Source organism: Bos indicus, chromosome 4 (assembly GCF_029378745.1).
Source record: "Bos indicus isolate NIAB-ARS_2022 breed Sahiwal x Tharparkar chromosome 4, NIAB-ARS_B.indTharparkar_mat_pri_1.0, whole genome shotgun sequence".
NCBI classification, from domain to species: Eukaryota; Metazoa; Chordata; class Mammalia; order Artiodactyla; family Bovidae; genus Bos; species Bos indicus.
This window is the reverse complement of record NC_091763.1, coordinates 77,245,543-77,268,915: the sequence shown is the minus strand read 5'-3', so window position 1 is coordinate 77,268,915 and position 23,373 is coordinate 77,245,543. Positions and strand designations below refer to the sequence as shown.

The 23,373-nt window shown below is 47.9% G+C and overlaps 1 protein-coding gene across 2 annotated transcripts in view; it reads right to left on the bottom strand.

The window, feature by feature from the left end:
• The window catches only part of NUDCD3 (NudC domain containing 3), a 70,703-nt gene that overhangs the window by 25,509 nt on the left and 21,821 nt on the right, over positions 1-23,373 (bottom strand). The gene's annotated exons all lie outside the window — the stretch shown is intronic.

The following is a 23,373-nucleotide window of genomic DNA, read 5'->3' as shown; positions in this document are numbered from 1 at the left end:
CCTAGTCGAGGAGGAGACAACACCTATGAGCACGCCCATCCCAACAACAGGTACATGCAGCCCCGTTCTCCTGCGCGTGCGGAGCCCGCTGATGCGCCTGGAGGGAGAGGCTGATGGGTGGGCTGCCACATTCCTGTGCACGCCCACATGTCTGCAGAGGAAAACACACAAGAGGGTCAAGGGCTGTACCCCATCAGCCTCTCACTTCTGGTCAGGAGGGGCCGCGAGTGGTGGTTAATGAGGATGCACTTTTCAGGTGAACGCTGTAAGCCAAGAACATGTTTCCCTCCTGTGGGTGTGCCTTCTGCACCTTAAATCTGAGGCTGGGCCTCTGCCACAGCCCAGGCTCTCTGGGCTGGTAAACTGGTGGCTGCTGCGGGCGGAACTGTGTCCCCCAAAATGAGTGTGTTAAAGTCCTAGCCCTCGGCACCTCACGCGGAGACACAGTCTATACAGATGTAATCCGTTAGAATGAGGCCGTTAGGGTAGGCCCTGACCCAATGCGACCGTGTCCTTAAAGGGAGGGGGCTCTGGACACAAAGACACACGCACAGAGGGACAACGTGAAGAACCTCGGGGAGAAGACAGCCACAGGCAGAGGCGAGCGCTGTGGAGCTGGTGTCTGTGGAGGGCGCTGGCCAGGGAGCATCACAGGGTGGGCAGCTCAGCAGGCACGCACACCTCCCTGCCCCCTGCAACCCTGTATGGACCTGCAGCTTTTCCCCAGCACAGATCAGCAAGCTTCTGGGTGTTTTTAACACTCTAAATCCACATTCTCATTCAATAAAGTTGATTATTTCCCACCGACAGTGTGCATAAAAGAAGTCTCCTGTCACATGCAGGTTCTCTGGGCCCCCGCCCTCACCCTGTCCTCCCAGACCAGCCTACAGCCACACCCCTGTAGCTGCTGGCCAGAACTGGGGTGGGAGGGGGAAGGGGGCGGGGGGAGTGGGAAGGGTGGGAGGAGGAGCATGCGTCAGCAGCCAGGGTGCAGACAGGGAGCAGGCCTCACTGCAGCACCCACGCCTGATGAGCCGGATCAGCCCAGATAACAGGGTTGTGACTGTTAAAGAAAAGGCCCTCTCCAAAGGAGAGACTCTGCAGGTGCCCACAGCCAGCATCACCTGCACAGGTGGGAAAGGAACTCAGGCCACCTCCCCCCTCCCTCTCTCCAATCCCCTGCCCTGTGGGGGTGGCAGCGTGGGAGTGGGAGAAGTGGTGGGTAAAAGGGGTCACAGCCCCCAAATAAAGGCTTCTGTGCAGGAGGCTGGAGCCCATATAGGGAACAGGTTATAATTCAGCAGGGGGCACTCTCAAGCCCCTTTCCAGGTTCCCAGGGTTTGGGGCGGGGGGATGGGTAGATTCCCTACTATGTGGAGACAGGTGCTGGCCAGCACTTACCAGGTTCCCGGAGCCAGAAAAGAGCTGCTTCCACCCTGGAACATCCTGCCTCCACTCACTCACACCTGTCCCTCATGCTCTAAGGCAAAGGCCACCTCTCCTGGGTGTTCAGTGGTACACAGGTGTGACAGCTCCTCACCCACCTGTAGATGCCACTGTCCATGTACCCGGGGGAGAGGCCAGGGCTTGTGCATGAGGAATGTGGTGTGCGTGTGTACATGTGAGTGAGTATGTGCTGTGAGCACGTGTGTGGTGTGTACCTGTGTGTGGAGTACACAGTGTGTGTGTGTGGAGTACACAGTACACAGTGTGTGAGCACTTCCATGTGCATGTGTGCGTGTGTGATGTGAACATGTGGTGTGAGCATGTTCGTGCTGTGTGTGCGTGCAAGCCTGTGGGGGCGGTGTACATGGTGTAGACAGTACGTGTGTATGTACATTAGCAGACAGTAGTTCATCCTCTCCCTTTGCAGAGCAGCCCCATCTCGTGTTGATTTCCTGCTCTCCTCACTGATCCTACCATATCCCACATCTGGAGCTCGTGCCCCACAATGAGAGAAGCCACCACGATGAGAAGCCTGCGCACCGCAACTAAAGAGTAGCCTCCACTCGCTGCCACTCGATAAAAGCCCGTGCAGCCAAAAATAATAAATAAAGGTATAACAGAATGAGATAATCACCACTGTGTAACCTACAATGGAAACGCTGAGTCTGGGCAGCATTCCTTGACGGATGCTGAGCTCTAGGTGAGAGGTGGATGGGAGTCTGCTCACAGAAGGACCAGAAAATCCTGCTGTGTCCACAACAGCAAGATACCAGGCACCTCCTGAGGGAACCTCACCTCTGTGGTAGTCCTGCCCTAATGCTGAGCCTTAAATCTGCTCCACACCATAGGTCTAACCACCAGACCACAGACAGCAGAAGCAGCAGAGAACGTATCCATCAAAACCACCAACATAAAACCTGCCAAGTCCAGCATCTGGGAAATTACAATAGACAAAGTTCTAAGTTTCTTTACAAACAAATGGTTACAAAGGGCATCATAAAATAAAAAAAAAAAAAGAGGAATTATTATAAATTAAGAGACTTAGAAGATACAGAAACCAAATGTAACATTTGGACTTGCTGGACAGGTATTCTGAAAAAACCAACTGTAAAAAGACATTTTGAGACAATGAGGGAAAAGTGAATGCAGTCTGGACATTAGATGATTACAGGGAATTATAAATTTGTTCAGTTGTGATATTCATTTAGTCCACTTTTCTTTTTTACTGAAGTACGCATGGGTGAAAGAAAGTTTGTGATTTCTGGGCTCTGCCACATCAGAAAAAAAAGGGATTAGAGAAAGAAACGAAACATGAATTCTGACATATTGTTAATGAGGAAGTGGGGGAACCTCACAGACATTCATTATGCTATCCTCTCCTTTCTGTGTCACCAAACCTGAAGGATCTGTCTTGACTATTCACCCAGGAGTGGATCTGCTGGGTCAAGGGTATAAAAGAAAGCATCTCACCCTTAAGAGACAGTGGGAAACTCATTTCCAAGGGCTGCCCCAATTCTCACTCAACAGTGGTGTGCACAGGGTCCTGCTCAACACTGGAACACTTTCTCAAGTTTTATCAAGTAAATACACACAAAAAATAGTGTTTCCGATCGGTCTTGATTCACATTTCCCTGCATATAATGTTAACTGGCCATATGCGACTCATTTCTGCAAAATTCCTGCCATGGCTTTTGCTTGTGCTTTCCCTGGTTTGAAGAAGTTCTCCATAAATTTTTGATAAAATTCTTTGTTGGTTTCTGAGTATACAAACGCCTTCTCCTGGCTAAGTTGTCTTCCTACTTCCTTCCTTCCAGATGTTTGATAACTCAAGCACCATCATTATCATCGAACAATCTCACAGCTCCTTCCCTCCTTGAAGTCTGAAGGGCATCGCATCTATTTTCTAACAGGAATACTCTAACATTTTAATCTCTAGTTTTTGGAGTTATCATGCCCTTTGCATTCAACCTGGCTTCCTTGTGTAGTCTTTTCTTCTCTTGACCACTTGGATCAGGAGCTTGTCTAAACAGAAAGTCCAGCTGAGGAACACAGGGGCCAGCCGGGAACAGGACTCGCCTGCAGTCACTGCATGCACAAGCCCAGCTCCTCTGGGATACCTTCTGGTCCTTAGCGCCCACTCACCACCTTAAGGAAGGCTCAGTTTAATAAAAAAAATTCTTACAACAAGTATATTTTGAAAATGTGCTTTTAATGTTTTAAAATTAATTTTGCAGTACGGTTAAAAATACGAGCTGATTCTATATTTACCTAAAATAAACGAGGCAAGGTGCTTGGAGTCTCATGATATGCCCATGAATCACTTAACAGGTGTTAATGCAAATTTAGGGAATGTATTTGACAATCTGTATCAGATGGTCAGCCAACAAAAACATAATCAATATTTACTACAAACTCTTCTAATTAACAAAAGATATAAGTTGGTTATAGTGAGACATTTTCTTAAATCATGTTAATTACTTTAACAAGGGAAAGAGACATCCCAATTTTTTTTACAAGTGTATAAATGTGAAATATACATTTTAAAACAAAAAGATAATTTACTCCATAAATATGCTGAATTCTTAGTCTTTTAAATCAATTTTCTATTCCTAGTCATCCAAAATCAGGACACTTATGACTAGCTTTACCATTTCAAGTTCCAACAGACTTCCCAACTGAGGGATACAAATGTATCTCAGAGATATGGTAGGTTCTGTCCCAGACCACCACACACCCCAATAAAGTGAGTCACAAGAATTTTCTGGTTTCCTAGTGCATGCAGAAGTTACATGTAGTCTACACTATACCATACAACTATTCTGTGTTAATTGTGCAACTGCATTATGTCTAAAAAGATGATGTACATACTTTAATTAAAATTACTTTATTGCTAAATACTACTGACCATCATCTGAGCTTTTAGTGAGTCAATCTTTTTGCTGGTGGAGGGTCTTGCCTTGATGTGGTGGCTATGGACCGATCAAGGTGATAGCTGCTGAAGGATGGGGTGGCTGTGGCGATTTCCTAAAAGGAGGCAACAATGAAGTCTGCCACATGGGTTGACTCCTCCTTTCATGAAGGATTTCTCGAGCAGACAATGCTGTTCAACAGCATTTTACCCACAGGAGATCTTCTTTCAAAATTGGAGTCAGTCCTCTCAAATCCTACTGCTAAGTTTATGTAATATTTCAATGCTCTGCTGTCATTTCACCAATAATCTTCATAGCATCATCACCAGTAGATTCCATTTCAAGAAATCACTTTCTTTGCACATCCGTAAGAAGCAACTCCTCATCCATTAAAGATTTATAACATACATAATAATAATGAAAAGCTTTGAAATATTAGGAGAATTACCAAATCGTGACACAGAGACAAGAAGTGAGCAAATGCTGCTGGGGAAATGGGGCTGAGAGACCTGCTTGACACAGGATCGCCACAGACCTTCAACTGGTACACAACACAGTATCTGTGAAGCACAATAAAGCAAAGCGCGATAACATGAGGTACGTGTGTAATGGGACCAGAGGAAAACAACACCCAAACTTTCAGGAGCTGCATATCATCAGGGATGCAACCCGCAACACAGCCACGTGTCACAAACGTCCCGTCCTTAGTACTGAGAAGGCTAACGTAAATTTTATTGTTATATTTTCAAAGTGTTTTACCAAGACACTGTCTGAGATACAACAGGTCAGGGGTTGGTAAATGACAGCCCAGCACCTGTTTGGTAAATAAAGGTTCACTGGAACGAGCTACAGTAACCCATTTACAAAGCATCTCTGGCTGCTTTGGGCTCCAGAATGCGTGATCTGCAAAGCCTGAAATATTTACCAGCTGGCCCTTTAAACTAGTTTTTGCAATTTGGAATTTGGGGGTTAGTTTTTAATGAGGTTTGCTTCATTTGGGCTTTTTGTTTTTGTTATTTTTGAAAAGCCATGTTTCAAGAAAACTTTTAAAAGGCAACAATTTTAATCAATAAGAAAGCATCTGAAATGAAAGGACTCCAATCACTGGGACATGTAGCCAGACGGGGCTCTCCCCCCACTCCCGGTGGCTCCAACCTAGGAAGGGTCAGTGTGGACAGCAGACGGGCCAGGGGTTCAGGATGATGAGCCAGACCACTCACACCCACTCTGGGCTGCAGGCTCTTCATCCTGTCACCTCCCAGGATTCTCAGGTGACAATCACGTGGAAGTGCATGCACACCGGGCACCTGGCAACACACGTTTTGTGGGATTTTATCTAGTGTTTCCCTCCCATAAGCCCTCCCAACACCCCATCCCTGCCCCTGTCCTGAGGAAGAGAGCAAATGGCCTTTCATTCTGGAAGCTATCTGCTGCCCTCTTCTCTCAACACCTTCCTGACTGTCCCCCTGACTAGACAATCTCACCCACCAAGTGAGGTGGGCACACTCAGGCTTCGGGCTTCCACCTCTCTAGTCCAGACCTTAGAGGGATGAGGATGAGGCTTGGAAAAAACAGAGGTAGGGGAATTAAAATAGAGACCAAAAAGGATATCAAGAATCACCAAGATGATTCCGAAGAGGAGAAACCGGGGCGGGGGCAGGGAACGGGGGACGGACACAGCCCCTGCAGATGCAGACTGTGGCCCTGACACTCAGGGAGCAAATGGTGAGCAGGAAGACCACCCAGCCCTGAACCAGTGCCTCCCTCATGGACTTGGGTGGCACCAGGGTGAGGAAGAATGGCTGTCTGACCAAGGGCGCCAATGCACAAAACTAAACCTAGACGTGATAAGCACACTTACACTTTAAACATTTTGTAGGAAATATTTTTACCACATCCAAGTAGACAAGTATTAACAAGAAATACATAAGATATAAAGAAAGTTTACATCTAAATTAAATGTAATACTTCTGGAAGAGAAGGCCCCAAAACACACAAAGTTAAGGACTTCCCTGGTGGTCCAGCAGTTAAGAATCCGCTGGCCAATGCAGGGGACACAGGTTCAATCCCTAGTCCAGAAAGATTCCACATGCCTTGGGCTAACTAAGCCTGTGCACCACAACTACTGAGCCCACACTCTAGAGCCTGCGCTCTGCAACAGAAGCCGCCAGAATGAGAAGTCCAAGCACCGCAACGAAGAGTAGCCCCCACTTGCCACAACTAGAGAAAGTCTTCTTGTAGCAACCAAAAATAAATAAATAAATAAATAATTTTTTTAAATACAAATAATTAAAAGGTAGGGCAGAGTGAGGAGGAAAATCTATGACACATAACCAACAAAGAACTGAAATATATAAAGGATTTCTACAAATTAGTAACAAAAATAGGAAAGTTGGCAAGGGCTATCAAGAAGACATTCAGAGAGGAGGAACCTGAACTGCCACTGAACACTGAACGACATGGCCTGCGAGTAACCACAATCGTGAGCAAAATGATGGACTCACCCGTCGACTGACAAAAAAATAATAAATAAACCACTGAGATAATGAGAGAACAGGGTAAGAGGAGTATAACCTTCCATGCAGCCCTGGAGAGTGCACACCCTACAATAGCACTTCTCAGCGCGTGGGTCATAAAATCTACGTGTGGAACAGAACACAACAGGGTACAGAAAATGGGAAGCTGTACTGCAGAGAAAGAGCCAGCACAGCTTCGCGGAGCTGCCCCCACATTTGCACTGGGCATCTGAGGGCGCAGCCAAGAGGGTCTGCATGCTGCTGCCCAAGAGAACCCATCACACATGCAGGAAAGGAGCTGCACCATGGCCAGGAGAGGCCGTGGAGTCAAGAGAGGGTCACGGGGCCAGAGGGGGGCCCTGGGGTAGAAAGGGGGTCACAGAGTAGGCAGGACATCGCATCAGAGATCTATCTGACATCCAGGGGGGTAAGCACGACAGCAGGTCAATCAGCGTCCAATGTATGAGGCTGCACAACTGGAAACACCGTTTAAAGACGAAGGGTGATGACTGGGTGGTGCTTGTGTTGGGGGTGGATATATCCACCAACACAAGACAGACAGAGAAGCAGCTGGGGGCTCACAGTCAACCAGTCAATCACAAAAGCAGGAACACCTCCTCCAGAATGCATCCAAGCTGGAACACGGAATTCACCTATTAGAAGGATTGGCCTATTCCATCGCAGGTTATAGGTGATAGGAGCCCTGTTCTCACTCTCAGAGAAAGGTACAAAGATTTCAATGTATTTCTAGAAAAAAAAGATAATAAGCAGGGCAATGGTGGGGGGGCCCAGCGGCAAGGGTTCCCAGAAGCAGTGAGCTCATTCACTGCCATGTACGGTTTCTAAATATTGCCTGTAAAGAAAGCAATCAGGCTCCTTGGAGAACGGGTGTAAGAGAAAATACGATGAGATGATCCTGGAACCAGGCAATGCCAGAAAGTAAGGAAGCACTCAAAAAACCACAGGATGCAGAACGTCAAGAGGACAAAGAAGCCAACCAGAGAGCTCCCAATGGGGCAGAGCTGGAACTGATGTGAGTGGCTAAATACGTGACACAGTGTTGGACTATAAGGCAGAGAATAAAGTGATACCCGTGAGTCACTCTGATACAAATGAATGACTGAATAAACAAACAACTAATTAATAAACAGGAGGAATGAGGGAAATATAAAATCAGTGTTAATACCACAGTGACAATTGCTGTAAGCAAGATTCACTGATGATGCTAAAAATAGTGGGTGAGATTTTTAAGGGGAAATGGGATATTTGCATAACTTCACAGTATCTCCCCCAAAACATTTATCAATGTGGTTTTAATCTATGTTGAGAATTTAACAAATTTAACAAATTCTCAGCAACTCCTCTACCCTCCTAGGAGGTGGAGATGGGCTCAGTGACCAGAGAACAGAAAGGGAACAGCAGTGACATTGGGTGAGGACGCCTGCAGACTTATCCTCAACCAGGCGACCAAGCCAACATCACAGTCTTAAGTCATGTTCATATGACGGGCACTCATAGGATGTGAGGGGAGGGACACATCACCTCTGCGGTCTTCATCCCTAAATCCATACCCCAACTGGACCATGAGAAAAGACTGCTGCTGCTGCTGCTGCTGCTGCTAAGTCACTTCAGTTGTGTGCGACCCCATAGACAGCAGCCCGCCAGGCTCCGCGGTCACTAGACCAACACAAACTGAGTGTCTACAACACACCTGATGTCTTCAGAAGTTTGACAGTCACAAAAACCAAAGGGATGGAGAAACTGTCCCGGGCTGAAAGTGACTAAAGAAACGACAACAACACCCAAGGTGGCATTCTGTTCCTTTCTGGACAGAAAGGGAACACTAGCTAGGGAAGGGGGTGGTGGTGGTGGGGCCAAAATCAGAAAACCCCCAAAAGACAAGTGCACCAGCCCACTTTAGGGGCAGAAGGGCGACTCCACTCTTAGGCTCACTCTACAGCCAGAACTCAGGCCCTGGGATTCAAGCCACCCCAAAGTTTGAATCCTGACTTTCACTGGGGCAAGGGTGTTATCTGATCACATGTCTCAACCCCTTTAAAGCCTGGATTTCCTCACCTGCTTACTCACACGGCTGCTGAGAGACTTACATCAAACAATTTTCACAAGACCCCACCCTGTACTCCATGTGCAAGCAGCTCTCTACGATGCAGGGTTGTTAATAATAGACATTCGCTAACATTTCCTGCCCGTGATGCTGAACCAAAGCCCAGGCAATGAGGCTTGGCATCATCTCCAATTCAAGATTACTGTATTTACTCTTCCCCCTCCTTTTCCTCCCTACCTCCCGAACTTCTCCAGTCCCACCGATTTTGAAAAGGAAATAAAAGGGCTTTTTCCCTCTGCATAATTTCCCTGCCGACTGCCATTGTTCATAGCACTTGATGTAGCAAATTCTGGCAGTGTTTTCCCATTTGCTTTATCTGGAGAGTGGTTATTTACTGCTCCTGCCGTTTTGGGGGCGACAATGCCAGGGATCCACAAATAGCGAGGTGTGTCTGCACAACAGTTAGTCCGGGGAGGGCACTGATGAGCTGGCTTCCTAACTTGAACCACAGCTTGGCGACAGTGGACCTAAGGGATTTTAGCCTGAATTACTCCAATCTAGACTCAGAAAGACGGCCCTTTGTTTTCCTGCATGCACCAACTTCTGGGAGGAATTCCAGCAGAAGAGCTAAGCAATCTGCTGGGAAACAAGCCCCATAGCATCAGCATCAACCTGCCCCGTCCCGATTAAAAGGGTCACCCACATCAAATAGCCCAAGTTCTCAGCACACCCTGCCTGACCCCTAGCCCCGCTGCCTGGTATCTGCCCGGCACTGGCCTCCCTGTGCCACCCTCTCCTCAGGCCCCCACATTCAGCTCCGTCCAGGCCTGGCCACCAGCAGTGCTGAAGCCAAACCCCTGTGACTGCAGCATCCACACACTTGCTGCTCAGGAAGTACCAGCTGAGCACCACTATGCCTACACCATTCTGGGTGCCGGGGCCTGAGAGGGGGCATCAAAGGCAAGGCCCACTTGAGTGGGGCTCAGACCACGAGGGCCAGTGGTGTACCGTGTTAATAAATGTGACTGGGTGGCCCCTGCAGAGCCTCCAGGGCCTCCCACTGAGATCTGCTAGATGACACGACAGGCTGCTCAGAAAGGCCACAGAGCCACATCTCTGGTCAAGGGAGTCACTCAGAGGCTTGACAGGCAGAAGGGTGCCTATGACCCCGGCAAGCAGGGGAGGCAGGCGCCCAGCCCAAGCCAGCTCTGCCAGCGACTTGCCATGTGACCCTGGGCTGATGCCCCAAGCTTCTCACCAGTAAAACGGGGACCTATCAGTACCAATCTCAGAGACGTGAGGATTAAATGAGTCAAGACATACAAAGCGCTGAGAGCAGAGCCTGGCCCAGAGTAAGTGTCACCATCATCAACATCATTACTCACCTGGATCATCAATTCTATAAACACTGTCACTGTTTTGTCAAAGACAAGAAGCAGTTGTGCCAGGTAAGACCTGGGCTTTTAAAACCAGGGTATGGAATTTAATCAAAAAGTGATGGGTGGTCACCACAGGGTTGGAACCAGGAGTGATATCATTTGATTGCTTTAAAAGGTCCCTGCAAGGCTGCCATGTGGCGCTGATCAGATGGCAGGCCGCTCCCAGTGTGGGAAAGGAAGCTGGTGGGGGGTCAGCAGGGACAAGAAGAGGTTGGAGGAGAGGGTACTGGGGGCACCAGCCAGCAGGCGGCATGGGAGCCTAAAGGGGCGGCGGGAGTAGCAGGAGGGCGAGCACCTGGAGGGCTGGCAGAGCCCAGATACTCAGAAGCCGGGGGCTGAGTCGGGACGGGGTGAGCCAAGCACACTGGAGGCACGCCCACCCCCCACCCGTTTCCTCAGCCTGCTCATCCGTCCTTGCCTGTCCCCACCAAGCCCTCACCAGGACCAAGCTTCATCCCTGATGACAAGAGGGACGAATCCCCCCTTCACACTCAGCACCAGGATGCAGACGACACTGAGACACACACAGAGCAGGCGTGGTGCTCTCTGCTCATCTCACGCTTACACCTGGGCAGCAAAAGGCACAGCTGTCATGGGGCCCCACATGAAATCACAATCTTCCAGAAGAAAAACCACACCTAACACGGGTCTGCTATACAGCTGGACAAGCTTTGAACACATTAAATGTAAACCACAGAACTTATATATTCATCATAATCTTAAAGAAGACATTCTCACACTGTTTCTTTTAAATCCATCCAAAAAGTTTCAAGTTACCAATGTCTGAGCGTCGTTTTCCATCTGAGAAGAACGCCCTGGAACTCTAAGCAGAGAGGGAGTCCATCTCCTCAGCTGTGAAGGCCCAGAGCCATCAGGGGTGGGGAGGGCTGTCCACTGAAGCAGCCTCAGGCCTGACCTGAAGTTGTCCTGCTGCAGGTCAGCCTCACGTCAGCCTTCTGCATGTGCACCAGCTTCCTCTCAGTAAACTCTAGAATGCCTTTGCAGCAGGCAAAAACTCGCACCTGGAATTCAAGAGTCCCTTGGACTGCAAGGAGATCAAATCAGTCAATCCTAAAGGAAATCAGTCTTGAATATTCACTGGAAGGACTGATGCTGAAGCTGAAACTCCAATACTTTGGCCACCTGATGTGAAGAACGGACGCATTGGAAAAGACCCTCATGCTGGGAAAGACTGAAGGCAGGAGGAGAAGGGGACGACAGAGGATGAGATGGTTAGACGGCATCACTGACTCAATGGACATGAGTTTGAGCAAGCTCCAAGAGTTGGTGATGGACAGGGAAGCCTGGTGTGCTGCAGTCCATGGGGTCGCAAAGAGAAAGACACAACTGAGTGACTGAACTGAACTGAATCCACTAAATTCCACTAAGTGAAAATCGATCACGAACTGCAGGCTGATGACCTGAGACAGGGCCTGGCATAAGGCTGGTTGACCAGCATGGGGGCAGCCGCAGGCCTGGGCCCCATCCAGCCACTTCTATCCTCTCTGCTCTCCAGGTTTCTGAGATGGAACCGGCCTCTCTCCTCCATTCTCACCTCAGGTTCCTACTGCCTGGCCCTCATCCACTGCTTTGACTGTAAATCCAAACAGAGAAAGTCAAGGCAGGGGAATTAGCCCTTTTCTCGCCCAATCACCATCTTGACTCCCTCCACACCCTCTCCACCCTCTGCCAGGCCAGGAAGAGGTGCACCAACCCCAAAGACCTTCACACTGGCGTGGCACGAATATATGTTGCAAAGAAAACTACTCCAGTGAACTAAGGTTTTAGTTAATGGGCTTCCCTGGTGGCTCAGACTGTAAAGAATCTGCCCACCATGTGGGAAACCTGGGTTCGATCCCTGGCTCGGGAAGACTCCCTGGAGAAAGGAATGGAACCCACTCCACTATTCTTGCCTGGAGAATCCACATGGACAGAGGAGCCTTGCAGGCTATAGTCCATGGGGGTCACAAAGAGTTGGACATGACTGAGTGACTCACACACACACAAAGTGAAGCATTCATTTGACATAGTAAAGTTCCACTCCTAACAATGCTATGGAACACAATTTCGATGTTAACTAGAAATGCTGAGCCCTAGGGAGCTGGGATGCTGCTCTTGCTTCCTATTGCCAAGATCAACGTTGCCAGGCCCCCTGACTGCTTCCTGCTTGACCCTTCCCATGGATATACTGTCTCTCACAGCCTCTAGCTCTTCTCATCTACTGCTACCCACTTCATTCCTCAGCAGATCTTAGCAACAAACAAGGACTTAAAAAACCCCCATTCCCTACCAGCATTCCCTTCAGGAAGTCACTTCCTCTCCACCTAACCCTCCAGAGCACCCCACTGTGAAACTCTCTGACAAGCCCAGCAACTTCCAAGTGTCATAGCCAAGCAGGGCTTTTGTAGTTTCAGAGCCTGCACTCCCCCTACAGTATCTGACATCAACTTTCTGCCCGAGACCTGGGCCCCCTTCTCTCTCCTCCACATTCACACCCATTACCACCCGGTCCCCAGCTCTCTCCTCCACCATCACACCCATCACCACCTGGTCTCCAACGGTCAACCTTTCCTCTGCCCCGTCCTCCCCATAAGCTCCAAGGGTCACAGCACTAACCCTGCATCTTCCACACACAGTGTTTCTCTGGAAACACTGCCAGTGAGGTATTCTGTTTGCACCCCCAGCTATGTCTGCTCCCTGTTAACTTGCAAACAAGCCACAGTACCAAACTCTTCAGTTAGAAACCACTGGCGATCTCCCACAAGATAGACCCACTTCTTCAGCGTGAGTCAGGGTCCTTCACCAGGTCATCCCAGCCCCCAGGTACTGACAAGCCCTCTCTCCTCAGACCTCCCACAGGACCACAAGAACACCGGCACACCAGTACTGGAATTCCCCGACAGGACTGCCTACCCTTTTCAACCTGTTGACCTCCCACGCCATCTCCCTGGGAGTCTGGCAGAGTCTCCCCACTAACTGTGCCTGGTGTTTCTGTCTTGTTTTGGAAGGGAGGACGGTTGTTGGGGTATGTGTGTGTACAAACACATGTGCACAGTAGAAGGTGCATTCCAGACTCTGACACAGCATCGATGGTACTCACAGTGTGAGGACAAGAATCGGCAGCTTATGTAACACTGAGAAGCAATGAGCACCTGACCCTAGAGAGAAAATGGAAGGCCAGGCAAAGGGATTCACATGTCTGATTCAGTCAGAGCAAGGAACATCTTCGAAGGAATTCAGATAAAAAAAAAAAAAAAAAAAAAAGGCAGAATAATTTAGTGCTCAAGGACACAGACTCTGGAGTCAAGGTCCCTGCTGGGCCACCAACCAGCAATGGAACCAGGACAAGCTGGCCCAGTTCCCCAAGTCTCGGTGTGCTCACTGGTGCAATGGGAAGCATAACCCCTCACTGAGGAGACAGCACGGCCTTGTGAGCTAACAGACTGGCAGTAGCCGACCCTCAGAATCCACCCACAAGTTGTGTTGGTCCTTAGCCCCAGTTTACACACATGAGATGGCACAATTCAAGTCCAAATTCAGGTTCAGAACTGTGACTTCTGGGTGCTAGCCACCTGCCCATGCACACGACCCTAAGCTCTGAGAGTGTGTGGTCAGGCTCTCACACTGACAAAACACACTTCTCCACACACATCCAGGGTCTTGGTCAGAGTAGAGCTGTTTTCACAGCCTGACAACAGCTCAACATGGAAGAGATGGCGGCCCAAGAGTTCAGCCAAAGCAACAGCGTGCCATGGGAACACTAACGCCTGCTGGATTTCAGTCTCTGCAAATAGTACTTTCCGTTCTCATTAGTTACAGGCTGCCAGGGAATTTTAGCTGCGAACAGAATGAAGACAGGCTGGAGAAACACTCCTACTATTTATAAAGTTCTGTGTCAGAGACTCAATCCTCCCTAACAGCCCCCTCCTCTTGCATATATATGAGCTGAGACCCTCCAGCCAGTGCTGCTTTGAAGGGGGCTGAATGGATGGCTGGACAAGACCCAGGCCACAGGCTGGCCAGGTGCTCCCGGGGTCGTGAGCAGGAGCACAATGCCACTCAGCCTCGCCGAGCTAGTTTGCTGTTTGGCTCCCACTGCCTGTCCCCACACAGCACTGTTAATTTTACTGCCTCCTGAAAAAAGTGCTTTGGAGGAGCCTCTTAGACTACTGTATATATTTGCAACTCCCATACTTTTACCCTTTAAAGTAGCGGAACTAGATACTCTATTGAATGTAATTACCTCATTGGACTAACAATGCCTGAGGAACACAGCCCAGATTCTGGCAATGCAGACTGGAGAGTTCTATGTAGAGGTTTACAAAGATCTTTCTTTACTATTGGAAGAGTCACAAACAAAACCAGCATCAGAAAGGCACCTCTGACAGGCAGTCTTTCAAATATGGCACATCTACTCGGGCTACTGATGGAAAACCACTCCTCCTTTTACGGAGGACACACTCTGCCTTCCTCAGGGATGGGCCCTGGCAGGGGACCTGAGGGTGCACAGGCCAAGGCCCTGACAAGGGAGCCAACACTGACTCTGCAGTCACACCCTCACCTCCCAAAGGATGGAGGAGCCAGAGAACCTGTCCTCGGGCACCAGAACAGGGTTCCCAACGGGCATTCTGCCATCCTAGAGACCAGACTCACACACGGCCCACCAAGACAGGCTGTCACTGTCCGTGGTCGGGCCCAAGAAAGAAGGGCTGGGACTCAGTTTCACCACGTGTCTGCTGTCACCAGCCACCCTCACACACAGGCCACATCACATCCCAGGCATGCCTGGAGTTAATACTGGGATGTTAGGGTTAATGTTCCACATCAAGATGCTGGGCTTCAAAATCTGTCTTTAAATGTAAAGAGTAAGGTTCTTTCAAGTCAAGAAATGCAAATAAAAACCAATAATACCACCTCATACCTGTCAGGGGCTTCCCTTGTAGCTCAGCTGTAAAGAATTCACCTGCAACACAGGAGACCTGGGTTTGATTCCTGGGTCAGGAAGTTCCCCTAGAGAAGAGATAGGCTACCCACTCCAATATTCTTGGGTTCCTGGTGGCTCAGACAGTAAAGAATCTCCCTGCAATGCGGGAGACCTGGGTTCGATCCCTGGGTTAGGAAGATCCCCTGGAGGAGGGCATGGCAACCCACTCCAGATTCTTGCCTGGAGAACTCCATAGACAGAGAAGCCTGGCAGGCTCTAATCTATAAAAATACTGAATCATTATGTTGTACACTGGCAACTACTACAATATTGTAGGTCAAACACATTGTAACATAAACCAATCATCTTCCATGTCAAAAAAGTAAGCAAAGAGCACATGAACAAAGGATCTGCTGACTTACCAAGTTCTGCCATCCCAAACGGAGAAGGCAATGGCACCCAACTCCAGTACTCTTGCCTGGAAAATCCCATGGATGGAGGAGCCTGGTGGGCTGCAGTCCATGGAGTCACTAAGAGTCGGACACAACTGAGAGACTTCACTTTCACTTTTCACTTTCATGCATTGGAGAAGGAAATGGCAAGCCACTCCAGTGTTCTTGCCTGGAGAATCCCAGGGACGGGGGAGCCTGGTGGGCTGCAGTCTCAGGGGTCGCAGAGTCAGAGACAACTGAAGCAACTTAGCAGCAGCAGCAGCAGCCATCCCAAATGTGGCCACATAGTTCAATGGATGAGCTCAACTCCCTGAACTTGCTTTCAGTCCACTGAGACCCACCTCACCCTTCCCCGACAGCTCTGCCCCCTGTCCCAGCTCAGGTCAACAAGTCCTTCCTAGACCCTCTTGCTTTCAGATCCCCCTCTAGCCAACCTACCCCTCTTCACTGATTCTTCTTCTTCAGCCATCCCCAGATCTTCAGAACACTTTCCCCAATCTCTCACTGGCCACAGCCCTTCTCACTCCTTTCAGAGATAAAACTTGATTCCCATGATTACAACCATCACGTCTAAGATGATGAGTGGCTCCAACTTTTGCTCCCCTCCCTAAACTTCAGACTGACACGCTCCTGTCAGCTAACCACTTCCACTCACAGGTCTCCACAGTCACCTCATACCTGAAACCAAACGCACACTCCTTGTGACCACAGAACCCCCAAAGGCTCTTGAGGTGGGGACACAGTTACTTTACGAAGTAGAGAAGTGGGCTAATTACTAAGGACAGGATAAAGAATCTGTCTAGGAAAAATCAACCCCTTCCCTGTTCCACGAAACAAGCAACCACCCCTACCTACTCTCCAAAATCTCAAGGTTTACTCCACAGGGAACTGTAAATAGCTAGACACACACACACACCCGACTCCATCTTCACATACGTGTCCGTCCTCTCACAAGAGTGAGAGGATACTGCAGCCTTGAAAAACAGAATATTATGTTAAAGGACAGCAACAACCTCTTTCAGAAAACAAAGAAAGAGCTTCTGGAAATGAATAATGACAGCAAAGTAAAAACTAACTCAATACAAAAGGACTGGAGGATGCAGATGAGGACATCGTGCATGAGTTTCCCAGAAAAAAAGTCAGAGACAGAGTACACAGGCACTACCACATTTTGACTGCGTTCTGCAGATACTGCTTTCTTTTTTAAAAAAAACAAATTGAAGCTTTACGACAACCTTGCGTTCACTACCAGGTAAGGGTTAGCATTTTTTTAGCAAAAAAAAAAAAAATTTAATTAAGGTGTGTATATTAGCTTTTGAATTATAATGCTACTGTACACCTAATAGGCTTATAGTATAAACAACTTTTATATGTACTAGGAAACAAAAATATTCATATCACTTTGACATTTGCATTATTGCAGTGGTTTGGAACCAAACCTGCAATATCTGCAGGGTGTGCCTATCACCAAAAAAAAAAAAAAAAAGAGTATTGGAACAAGAGATCCAATTTCCTAATACCAGAAAAATTAGATGAAGAATAAAGAAAATAAAGGGGAGAAGATAACCAGAAAGAATTTAAAGACATTTTGTAGAGATGAAGAATATCAATCTACAGTCTGACAGGCCCGCCAGGTGCAAAGCACACTGAGCTGAACGAGAGCCAAACCCAGAGAAGCAGAACACACTTTTGGAACAGCAGGAACACAGGGAAGAGTAAGCTCAGGAAGAGCAAGAATCAGAATGCCCTCTGACTCTCAGGAGTGCACTGTGGGCCAGAAGAAAACAAGGGAATGCAGGGCACACTGCCAGCCTAACACTCAGCACAGAGCCGGACCACCAACCCAGTATAAAGGCAACACAGACATGTTCAGGCATTTGGGAGAGTGACCAGCTTGCCCCAGTTTGCTCAGGACCTTCTTGGCTTCAGCACTGGATTCTCACATCCTGGGAACCCACTCAGTCATGGGCAATTGTCTGCCCACAAAACAAAAGCCCCTTTATCCCAAGAACCCCTTAATCCCAGGAAAATTAGGAAGCCTGGTGACATCTCAAAAACATTCTCTCATGGACACTTTCTCAGGAAGTTACTAGCAGGTGTTCTCAACTAAAACATAAGAGTAAAGGAAGACTAAGGTCCACAGTTCACATCACATTTAATGGTAAAAGTCTGACTGCTTTTCCCCATGTCTAGGAACAAGAAAGGATGTCCACTCTTACCACTCTAGTCAATGTAATACTGAAGGTGCTAGCCAGGGCAATTGGGCAAGAAAATAAATAAAATGCACCCTAAAGGGAAGGAAGAAGTGAAAATATCTCTATCTGCTGAGGACATGATCTTGTAGACAGACAGATAATAGATAGATCCTTAAGAATTCAGTAAAAATTATGAGTTAAGCAAAGCTGTGGGATAAAAAAATCAATATGAAAAAATCAATTGCATTTCATAACAGTAAGCGAACAGTATGAAAAAGAAATTAAGATAATTCCACTCACGACAGCACCAAAAAGAATAAAACGCTTAGAAATAAATTTAACAAAAAAATGATAAAACTTACACTCCAGGGACTTTCCTGGCAGTCCAGCAGTTAAGACTCTGTACTTCCATTGCAGAGGAACTGCTTTCCTAACTGCCACAAGCTGTAACACAGAGTGGCAAAGAGAATGCCACTCCTAAATGCAATACAAACATTAAATATCTGGATATTAATTGGACTCAGAATACATGAAACCTGTATATAATTCTCCAGGACAACTTTCTGTAACTGAATTTAATGAGAGAAGGAAAGGAAGCCATGAACAATGCAATGATATATCTGTTTTTAACACACATTTTTTTTTTAATTTAATGGGAGTTTACTTGATAACATACTGAGTTGCCCAACATGTTTGTTTGCGTTTTTCCATCACAAATACCACAAGACACTCCACATGAAAAAGTGACTGTTATGCTTTTCACAAAATTGGCAGTAAGAGATTTTGGCTTTCTTGAAAAAATCCAAAGTCTCTGTTAAAGCCTATCTGAACTGCATGATGGCTCATTTCCACACCCACCAATGCGAGGTGGCCCTAGACAGCAGACCCAAAGACTAGCCTGGCCACAACCCTGCCCATCTTATGAGTTCCTGAGCACACGCAGGGCCCTCACCTGCCTGCCTCCTGCCACGACATGGGCTGGAATACCAGGAAGCCCCCACTCCTAGCTCCTGGGGCCCTGTCTAGCACACCTTCTCCAGGAAGCATTTCAGATGTCTAAGCGGGTTGTCTGACCTCTTCCTGACACTCATCACACTGGACCACAGCTGTCTGCTGCCATCCCCACACCATGAGCCTGCAAGCACCTCCTGTCCCTTCGGCTGCAACGGCAGGGCCTGGCATGGGCCACAGAGACACAACACACAGGTGGGGTGAGAGGATAGAAGGGCAGGACCACAGAGAGACACTTTCTCTAACATCAGGGTGGCCTGCGAAGAAGAAACTTCAAATAATCAGTTTCCTACCACTGGACTGATGGATTCCCACATTTGAGAGAGTGGAAGGGCAGAAGACAGCCCACCCCCATTGCTGAGGGTCAGGGCCCCAAACCCACAGCTGTTGAGTGCAGGCTGGGCCATCCTATGAATGGAGTGCTGCCATGCCTTCAGCCCCAGTGGCCAAAACTGAGGAAACTGAGGAAAAGAGAAGCCTGTGAGCCAAGCCCAGACAGGTGAGACACAGCAGTCCCTGGGGACACTGCCACCCTCCTGAGCAGCTGGCCCAAACTTGTGACCACATGGAAGCTGTCCACACTTGCGATGAACAGGTGATGACAGGACAACTTCTACAGCAAACAACATCAGTGCTCAGACCAGTCAGCTGTGCAGCAGATGTCCAAGAACAGGTGGCCTCCCTAGGAAACTATCTGTAGCACTGTAAAAATAAAGCCAGACACACACTCCCTGGGAGAGAAGGAAAGACAAAGAGAAATGTGTGTTACCTCTAGATCCTTGAGAATATTTCAGGTAACAGTAAAAGAACTGGATACATCTTGCTTACTAATGACATTTCACAAATTGCCCTAAGATTTCAACAGAAACTAATTTCTAGGGTTTTAGTCACAGGTACTGAACAAATGCAATCCTTCAGTGTGTTGTTAACATGTTCACTATGTAATAACCTATATAAATAAATCAACACACATGCAATTCATATGCCAAAATCCTCTAACAATCATGTCTCCAGGATGAGAATAAGTATAAAAAATTGATCAGAATATAAATTTGGGACTTCCTTGGTGGTCCAGTGGTTAAGAATCCACCTTGCAATGCAGAGAACTCAGGTTTGACCCCAGGCTGGGTCCATCTAGTCAAAGCGATGGTTTTTCCAATAGTCATGTATGGATGTTGAGAGTTGGACTACAAACAAAATTGAAAGCCAAAGAATTGATGCTTTTGAACTGTGGTGTTGGAGAAGACTCTTGAAGAGTCCCTTGGACTGCAAGGAGATCTAACCACTCCACCGTAAAGGAAATCAGTCCTGAATATTCATTGGAAGAATTGATGCTGAATCTGAAACTCCAATACTTTGGCCACCTAATGCAAAGAACTAACTCATTGGAAAAGACCCTGATGCTGGGAAAGATTGAAGGTAGGAGGAGAAGGGGACAAAAGAGGATGAGATGGCTGGATGGCATCATCGACTCAATGGACTTGAGTATGAGTAGGCTCTGGGAGTTGGTGATGGACAGGGAGGCCAGGCGTGCTGCAGCCCTTGGGGTCGCAAGGAGTCAGACATGACTGAGCGACTGAGCTAACTGGGGAATTAATATCCCACATGCCTCAGAGCAACTAAGCTCACACTGCAACTACTGTGAGCTTTGCAGCCCATGTGCCACAACAAGAGACTCCCGCATGACGCCATGAAGACACCGAGTGCTGCAACTAAGACCCAAAGCCACCAAATAAATAAATATTAAAAAACATATAAATGTGTGTGTGTGTGTATAAGCTTAACTTCTCATGGAATAAAGAAACCTGAAAGCAGCTCATTCCACCTGTTCAAATGTGCATGAAAACAGCAAAGTCCTACCTGGCTGACAGCTACCAAAGGGAGAGATGCCATGAAGCGCTGGGGGCCTGGAGGAAGCAGGTGACTCTGCCTACACACTGTCCTCTGCCCTCAAGCCCCCACACTTCCCTCTAAACTTCAGGCAGCCTATTTACAACTAATCTGAGCCTGAAATAGAGCCTAATTTTAGAAAAAAACCTAACAATCTTTTGCCTGTCTCATCACACTGAATTTTCCAGGCATACAACTGTGTATGAATCTGTTTGATTCTGGGCTCTCCTGAAAGTTAGTCACCTCTTTGAAAACGCTTGACTAGCACAGCACTTAAGTGACTTGCACTGGTAGACTTAAGTACCTGCACTGGTAAACTTCACCTAGGATAGTAAAGTGCAAAGACACAAAGTATTTCTTATAAAAAGGGAGCACAGTCTGGCAAGGTTAAGAAGCTAAGGAGGAAACAGAGTTTTCACTTTTTAAATAAATGAATGCTTAGCAACTCTTTGGAGAATCACCTCTTGATATAAACTTATAGAAAAGCAAAACAGGATCTAAAGTAGGGATCCCCAACCTCCTGGCCACGGACCAGTACCTCCAATCAGATTAGCATCGGCATTAGATTAGAAACAAAGTGCATAATAAATATAATGTGCTTGAATCATCCCCAAAACCATCCTCACCAAGCCACACAGCTTATCCCCACAGACAAAGCCACCTGCCAGCCTCTGTGCCCACGAAGAACAGTGTGCACAGGGCTCAGGCCACACTCAGGGGACGCTGTGGCTCCACGCAAGACAACTGCTCCGTGCACGTCCAGGACAAAGGGCTGAAGGGACCTCAGAGATGATCCAGCACAATCCCCTCATTTACCCAGGACGGAACTGTGACTTGTCCACAGGCACTGTCCACAGCTCTGCTGCCATCTCGTCCTGACCCAGGCTCAGAGGTCGAATCCACTCAGACACTTTTGGGGAGCAAGTGCTAAGCAGTGCCTCAGAGACTCTCTAGAACAGGGAGGTGAGGGAGCTTTTCCCCAGCAGGAGCACTGCTTGACAAGATCTTTCAGACCACAGGACACTCCTGGACGATGTGTGGCCCCTCAGTGCCACCACTGCCTCAGAGAGGGCCAAGGCTGAGCCAAAGGCTCCCCCAGGGGCCCAGACCTGTCAGAGTCCTCTTGCAAAACTCGGTCCCTGCAGTGTACCACAGATGTCATAAGGACACCTGAAGAGACATTTTGGAAATGGTAACACTGGATCCACATCTCACACATACAGAGAGAGCAAATGGATCTTTTATAAATATAAAAAAAATGAGACCACACAAGGGTTATTTTCACAGAACTATAGAAAAAACGCAAACATGTACTTGAGGAAAATGGCTGAAATCCTTCCCGAACTGAGCACAAGAAAAGCTTCCTAATTCAAACTCCAGAACTCTCCCCCCAAAATTGATTAATTTTATAACACAAACATTATGAATATTAAAAAATGCTTTTGCTTGGAGCAAAACCTAACATAAACAAAGTCAAGAGACAAACTGGAGGAAAATATTTATATTACAGATAAAAGCCTAATTTCTCCAAAATAGAGAACAAGCTCTTGAAAGTCAAAGTAAAAAAATAACAAACCCTAACAGAAAAATGAGCAAAAGATGGAGTACTCTCAAAAAAAGATACACAATTAGCCTTAGCTGCATGTCACTATGCACAACTTTACACATGATAAAAGAAATAAACATTAAAAATATGAGTGTATCTCATCTTTCAAAGAACAAAAAATTCAAAAGCTCAGCACACCCTCCGCTGGCCGAGCTGTGGGGACAGGCTCGTAGACACTTGCGCTAAGAATGCAGACAGCTCAGCCTTCCACAGGGGAGTGTCCATGGCTGATCTAACAAAACCACAGACACACTCGCAACTGTAAGGGAGGGGGTGGAGGGAGCACATGGGCAAGTTTCCGGTTATTTCTCACTTGGGAATATCTTGTTCTGGGTGGTGATTCATGGCAATGCTCGCTTGTAAAAATACATCAGACTATACTTGAAAACTGCACCCATAACAGATGCGTGTGGTGTGTCACTCTGCCTAAGGGCCCCATCTTTGCGAACTCCCTTCCCTGGGAGATTCTGAATTCAAGTTGGCCAGAAGCCGCCTGTGGATCGAAGTGAAAGTTTCACGGGGGCAGCAGCCTCAACTGTGAGACACACAAGACACAGGCTTGGGGTGTCTGGTGGGCTCCAGCTCAACCTCATCACTTACAGCTAACCAGGTTTCCGGCTGGTGGCGGAACAGACCACCGTCAGGCCTGCAAGAACCACGACTACGCAGGATGTGGTAAATTTACCAAGTATTCCAGGGGCCTTCCAAGTCTGGAGCCAGGCGATCCAGTGTCTAGGGACAGCGGGAAGATGAAGGGGCCAGGGGGCCCTCAGCAGGGGTGGCCTTGTCCCCTCAGCAGAGCCAGGGGCAAGCCCTGTACCGAGAGGGCACCTTGCTGAGCCAGCTGGTGCTGATGCTCGAGAGCCCATGTCTCCCCAGAACTCAGGAGGGCATCCTGGGCATGTGGAGGGGGCAATTCA